Source organism: Berghia stephanieae, chromosome 8 (genome assembly GCF_034508935.2).
Source record: "Berghia stephanieae isolate SIO BIC M18660-M18661 chromosome 8, UCSD_Bste_1.3, whole genome shotgun sequence".
Lineage (NCBI taxonomy): Eukaryota > Metazoa > Mollusca > Gastropoda > Nudibranchia > Aeolidiidae > Berghia > Berghia stephanieae.
In genome coordinates this window covers 55,140,251-55,147,750 of record NC_088367.1, presented here as the reverse complement: position 1 = coordinate 55,147,750, position 7,500 = coordinate 55,140,251, and positions in this window count along the sequence as shown.

Sequence of the window (7,500 nt, the reverse complement as noted above, 5' to 3'; positions counted from 1 at the left end):
AGTATGTAGTAGTAGTAGTATAGTAGTAGTAGTATGTAGTAGTAGTAGTAGTAGTAGTAGTATGTAGTAGTTAGTAGTAGTAGTAGTAGTAGTTAGTAGGTAGTAGTAGTAGTAGTTAGTAGTAGTAGTAGTAGTAGTAGTAGTAGTAGTAGTAGTAGTAGTAGTAGTAGTAGTAGTAGTAGTAGTAGTAGTAGTAGTAGCACTAATTCTTGTTGTTGTTGTTTTGGTAAATCGACATTGGGTCCATAGATAATTAATTACCAATGGGATGATGAAATTAACGGATTTAAAAAGAATCAATTTTCAAGATGTGTTGTCTTTAGTCAAAGGGTGTATAAAACGGTCGCTGCCAGACACAGCAAGAAAGAAAAATACGAGAAAAAATATCCTATCCCAAAATCAGTCATCCTCGACTGTTTTGCTTGTTCATTGTGTATTTCTTTCTTGTTTTGTCTGGCACTGTTCCATACACATTTATTTCAGATCTTTATCTTACGCCAGTGCCTGCTCCCAATAAATGTGTCTTTAGCCAAACCATTAAGCTTCGTCTACATTGCACATCTTGACTTGGGTACTCGGGTGCAACCTAAGATTGTTTTTAAAATTGAGCAGTTATATATCGCAATATCCACTAAACGTGCTCAAAGCGCTTTACAAGGGGCACCTATCCAACAGCAACACTTAACATGTAGGACGAAACATAACGCCCGTTAGGCGATATTACAACTATTTATTTTCGGATAGAGACAACGCTGTAAACGGGCAGATTCTCATTTCTAAACTTGAGTACGGTGAGAGAATGTGAGTAAAGATCCTTTTCCAAGGACTCAACTATGCTATGCGCCGAACGAGGCTCGAACCCAGGACCTTCCGACCCGAAAGCGAGTGTCATACCAGAAGACCACGCGGCCGTTTTATTTGACTCTAGTCAGTGGCTACCACTCTTGTAAGAAGACAATGGATTGAGAACGTCAAAGAATGAAGCGGCTGGTAAACCCTCTCCTTACCAGCAATTTTCAGGATTTTCCCCAAAACTTCACACCCAACTACAAAATAGATTTTTTATCACTCAGACACAATAGCAGTAAAGTTCTTGCGATACAAAATTTCTTTCGCCAAACATGCTCTACAACACACTGTTCATTTTCTTTAAATTTTCTGATGTACAAAAGAAATTTTAATAAGAATAATGTTGGTTGTATCGTAACGAATGTGACGATTTTCCTTAGCTGTTATAAATTTTTTTTTGGAGCTTTATATAGCACAAAATCCACTAAATGTTCTCAAAGCGCTTTACAAGGGGTCCCTGGCCAACAGCAACACATAACATGTAGGATGGGACATGAGAGGGTTAATGATTTAATATCTTCGATTGACCAATCAGCGACAAGAAGAGATGGCGCTTCCATCATCTTCAAACTCTGGACCAGGGAAGCAACTGAATCATCGGTCAGTATCGACGTATACATATATACAGGTCTGACATCCGAACCCACTTATGGGCCTAGTTTAACATTGTTGTAATGGATAATAATATTTTGCGTCACTTTTTATTTTTTGATTTGCATTACACCAATGAGCCCATAAGGAATTGGGTAATCAGACCTGCAAATAAGTACACTTCGGTTTTAGTCACACTTGTAGAAGGAACGAAATTAACGTCATTTAGCTATTATTGTTATTGTATTATATCGATCAGACTCTAAACGTTCAAGGTTAGACACAATATTGTGTTGTTACTTTAAAATATCGGACTGGCGGATGTTGTGAGCATGTCACCTAAACGCACAGCATCAATAAAGCCCTTTGAACTCATTTAGTGGATATAACGGTATATGAAAGCTAAAGGGATTTTTCTCTTTTTGCTTTTGTTTTGTTTTTGTTTTTTTTTGTTTTTTTTTTTTTGTTTTGTTTTTAATTTTTTTGTGTTTGTTGTTTTTGTTATATGGGTTTTGGTTGGGGGGGGGGGTTTATTGGTTTTTGGGGGGGGGGGTTGTTTGGGGTTTTGTGTGTGTGTGTGTGTGTGTGTGTGTGTGTGTTTGGTTTTTTTAAATTTTATTTTCTAAATTTTCATTTTTTTTGTTTTCCATATCACAACTGCTATTAATCTTCAGACAAACAGCTTGTGTGTGGTGCGAACACCGTAAAGAAAAGCGCTATACACGAGCTTATCTTTTCTCCATGTAATTTTATGTTGAAAAAAATATAAATAAATAAATAAACGACTAAACTAGATTAGCGTACATTATTACATTATAAAGGATACGGGTTGTTCGTCTAGGGATTTCGTTTGTTTGTGTTTGGAATCAACGAAACATGCCCACTCACTGCTATTGTAACGTACTACGTATAAAAAAACTAAAAAAAAAAAACAACAAAAAAAAAAACACACCAAAAAGAAAACAAAAACAAAAAAGAACAAAAAACAAAACAAAACAAAAAAAAACACCAAACACATTTTCAACCAACACATTAAAAAAATTTTAGCTAGAAATTTTGTCCTTTAAATACCGATCACTTTTTTTTTTTCTGGCCAAATTTTTAAATATATGTGTTTTACCCTCATCTTGTCAAAAACTATCAAACCTGGGAATGCTTGTCAGTCCTTTGTTTGAGATCTTTAATTTTCTTTTCTTTTTTTTTTTTTTTTTTTTTTTTTTTTTTTTTTTTTTTTTTTTTTTTTTGAAAGATGAGGGTTACTTGAATAGATCAATATCTAAATTTGAAGGAGTGTTTTTCTCTGACCAAAATTTAAAACTGTGTTTTTTCATGTGGAATGAAGAATTTTGTAAGGGTGAGAAGTATACTGCAGTACTATGTAAAAAACATATAATAAAAAATTTGGCCAGAAAGCTCGTCCTTCAAATATCCATCGACTTTAATGACTCTCATCTTGCCAAAAAACTCTCAAACCTGGGACTTCGGTGGTCTTCATAAATGTCCCATGTTTGAGAGTTTTTGCCAAGACGAGGGTCATTTAAATCGATCGATATTTGAAGGACGAGTTTTCTGGCCAAATTTCTAAATATGTGTTTTTTTCCAGAGCACGACAGGCAGAATCTTCCATTGCCACGAATAAATGGATAATGCTGAGATAATTCATTCAGAATATTCTCCAGTAATCACACGTGAGAGGCCAGGTGTGTTAGGCGGAGGAATATCATCATCACCATAGTAATAACAATAATATATCATTATTATCATAGCGGTGTTGGTGGTGCTTGTGGCGCGGAGGGATATCGTGACGGTGGGTGTGAAGAGGCCATGTTATTAGATTAACAACGACAGCAGCAAGAGGAGCATCTCACACGCTCAGTCTGTCCTTGGTTTTTGTATCGCATCATTGTGGGAAGAGAGAAAAATATATTTTTTATTGCGTATGAGTGTTCGACGGTGCTTAAAATCCTGTGCATGTCATAAGTTATTATGAAGTAAAATGTCCCCGTAAAGGAAAATTGTAATTTAGAATGTAGGGTCACGAGAAAAAGACCAAGATAGCCCAGGTGTCTGCCGCAGTGCAGCGCCTTGGCGTAAAGTATGTCCTTGTTTTTTGTATCACATTGTTGGGGGGAGAAAAAAATCATTTTTATTGCGCATGACTGTTCAACTGTGCTTAAAACCCCGTGCATGTCATTTAGAATGAAGGAAAATTTCCTCTATTCCCTTGTAAAGGAAAATTTGTATGGAAATGTGTATTCAATTTAGAAACGACATAACCACCTCGCCAAAAAAAAATAAAAAATAAATAAATAAATAAATAAAATTTTAAAAAAAGGTAGAAGAAGAAAAATAATCCGTGTTCTTCCTTCCTGTTTGAGTCGCCAGAATGTCTAAAATGTGACCCAACGTCTCAAAGCGGTATTATGTCAGAATGAACTAGATGAGGAAAAATAAAGTTATAACCTTAAAGACAAAACACGGTGTTTCCTTCTGTTCGTTATGGTAGAGTATAAATATTAATTCTTGCATTGCCAAACGTTCTAAAGTCCTATTTCCCACCGTTTTATCTCTAAATTCACATCTTGGGGTACAACCAAGTCCCTCTATATAGGAACACTATAGATAGTATGCAGATGACGTCACTCAGGCCTTTGTTATTGTTTTTGCCATCCGCGTTTGTGAGTTGTTCTCACTAAACTGTATTAACCAGACTATAAAAGTTCATGGTTACACAGAGTTTGTGTGTTGGTCCGTTATACTTCCGGATGGCAATGTTGTGAACTCCTTGGCCAACCGCATTCTATCTATATAGAATGTCTTAGTACAACACATCCCGACATAATACCGTTTTGAGACGGCGGGTCACAAATGTCTAATAGCGACTCGATGGAATGTCATCAGGGCCAAGATACATACGAATACTCTAGAACTATTGCCGTAATAATAATAATATATGATATCTGCAAAGGAACTGTGTATCCACTAGAAAAATGAGTTGGCGTCGAGCCCAAAAATAGTCTTCGTTCGTGATGGGCGAGTCGCTAGAGTGTCCAAGATATCACTAAGCGACTCGATGGAATCTTAACAGGGTCATTATTGTACGCTCTAACTCTCTAAAACTATTGCCATTATGTATGATATCTACACAAAGGAAACTTGGACTATTACATGGAGATATGACTTGTCGCCTCGCCCCCAAAAAATTCTGAGCGAGTCGCTACAGTGTCCAAAATGTGCGGCTATGTGTACTCGTCTTGTGGTATGACACTCGCTTTCAGATCTGAAGGTCCTGGGCTCATAGTTGGGTCCTTGGAAAAGACTCTTTACTCACATTCTCTCAGCGTACTCAGGTGTAAATTGATTACCTGGCCGTTTACAGCGTTGTCTCTGTCGGAAAAAAAAAATTATATCGCCTAACAGACGTCATGTTTTGTTCTCCATGCTATGTGTCACGGACTCTTTGTAAAGCGCTTTGAGCACGTTTAGTTGATATTGCGCTAAATAAAAGCTCGAGTTAAAGAGTGTCCAAAATAGCCAACGATCTGATGGAATTTAGCAACTGGGTCAAGCGACTAGGACAAATACTGTCCATTTGTCTATCGAAGTTCTGAAAATGTCCAGATACAGCCAATGAGGACATAATTATTATTTGCAGATCTGATACAGCACGCAATTATTGGTTTAACCCTCTCCTCACCACCCAAAGGAAAATCGTCACATTCGTTACGATATAACCATTTTTTTATTTTTGGTTCTGATTCCATTTAGTTATAGCCATAAAAACTCGACACTGTGTTGCAGAGCTTATTCTTCCGAACAAAATATAGAATAAACTCGTTACTATTCTGTCTAAAAAATCTATTTTTGTGTTGGGTGAGTAGGTAGTTTCGGGTCAAATTCTGGAAATAGCTGGTGAGGAGAGAGTTAATTTATCATTGTTGTCATTGACAATATTTTGCATTGTTTGGTTTGAGTGTATTTAATTAAGAAATGAAGGAGCAGACACCGGTGTCAGATAAAGAACTTTACAAGTGTGTATGAAAGGTACCAGACAAAACAAGAAAAAAAAATACAAGAAAAAATGAACATACCAAAAAAAATTAGTCGACCTCGACTGGGGATCGAACCTCAGACCTTCTGATTACTGATCAGACGTGCTACCATTACACATCTTTGAGAGTATTTCGATCTCAATAATGAGACCATAACAATTTTGGTTATCAGACCTGTGAATACGTATAATATGTCAGATACAGCACATAAATTGTTTTCATAGAAATTCTTTGCATCCCATTGCTCCCCGCCCCTCTCTCAATCACCCTTACACTTGTAGAACCTTTGGCGTAAACGCCACCACCTGCAAAGAGTCCTCCCTACTATTACAAAAAAAAAAAAACTCGTAGAATTACAAAATTTTGGCTCCAATTTCAGAATTTCACGAGTATCCCTAAATCATTAAAACTGATTTAAAATAAAAGTTGATATCAGACTTCGTGGATTGAAGGATTTTGAAGTGTTACTTAATCATTATGAGGGTAAATTGTTGATACTTATAGTAAACTATAGCGACTGCAACTATTGGAATCTCCCAAAAAATGACGAATTTTTAGATTTTCAAGTTGGAATATCTGCCTGTAAACCTTTGGTTTTCCTCTCGCTGGACAACCTTGTGTCCTCGTTGTATCTTTAATTGGGAATATTGCACTCCTGAAGATGTGTCTCCTGAAGCAGAAGAATGCCACCCTATGGCCATCCAGTAGCTTTGATGAAAGCTCGTGTTTTGCCATTCTCTCATGCTCTGACTCTTGACATTGACGGGCAAACTCATAGCAATCTAGAGACATATATAGTGAGCATTGGGCAAACTCCATGCCCGGTGTCTTCCAACGCCACGTAATCCAGTTGGACCTAATCGGTGGCTCATTTTTGGGACACGCCATGCAGCGACTCGTACAGCACGAACGATAAAGGGGGGGGGGGGGGGTAAATCGTTTCAATACACACAAATACATGCATCATATTTTGACATTATGGCTTTGGGATGACCCCAGTAGTTCTTCCGGATACCAAGGGAGCCACTTTGGCCCATATTATCTGTATCTATATGATTATTTGTTTTGTTTTGTTTGTTTTTTTTTTTAGTTTGTGTGTTTGATTTGTTTTTATTGTTTGTTTGTTTTGTGTGTGTGTGTGTGTTTGTTTTTTGTTTGTTTGTTTTTGTTTTTTTGTTGTTTTTTTTTTTTGTTTTTTTTTTGTCATTGTCCACAGTGCCTTCCATGACAGTCTTGCACGGGTTATCATTGGCGGGCAATGCGTCCTAACCAAGACAGTTTCCCTACTTTTACTTTTGACAAATGTGGTTCCTGTCTTGCTGCTCGAAACTTTACCTCTTCAAATTTATATCTATAGTTGTCCTGTGCTCCAAATATGCAACTCTCAGGACTTTGCTGTAGCTCTTTTTTTCTTCAAAAGCACACATTTCGTTATATCTAGATCTGCAATCAATGAGAGTCCATGTTTCACAGCCATATAGCAGGATGGATTGTACCAGCGATCTATACAATATTAATCTGACTATATCTATATCTGTAATATGCTCATAATTATCTCAGACTTGCTGATTCGCTTGGAGATGTGAGGCCCATAATATATCTACACACATGAAGAATGGTAAAAGTAGATAGACCTTCAGAGACATCAAGTCCAAGGAGCCGGGGTGATATATAGTTTCAATCGTTCAACATGAATTTGAACATGCTATAATTTGGCTTGGAAGCGTGTCTAACATTGGGGTTACTTTCGGGGTTTGTTGGACACACGGTTGTACACAGACTTTATTCTGTCTGTCCGAGGCAAAACATTAAAATAAATTTAAATTGAGCTTTTATACAGCGCAATATCCACTAAACGTGCTCAAAGCACTTCAGAAGGGGTCCCTGGCCAACAACAAAATTTAACATTTAGAATGAGACACGACGCCTATTTGGCGATAATACATTTTTTTTCGGACAGAGACAACTCTGTCAACGACCAGGTTCTCATTTTACACCTGAGTGCGTT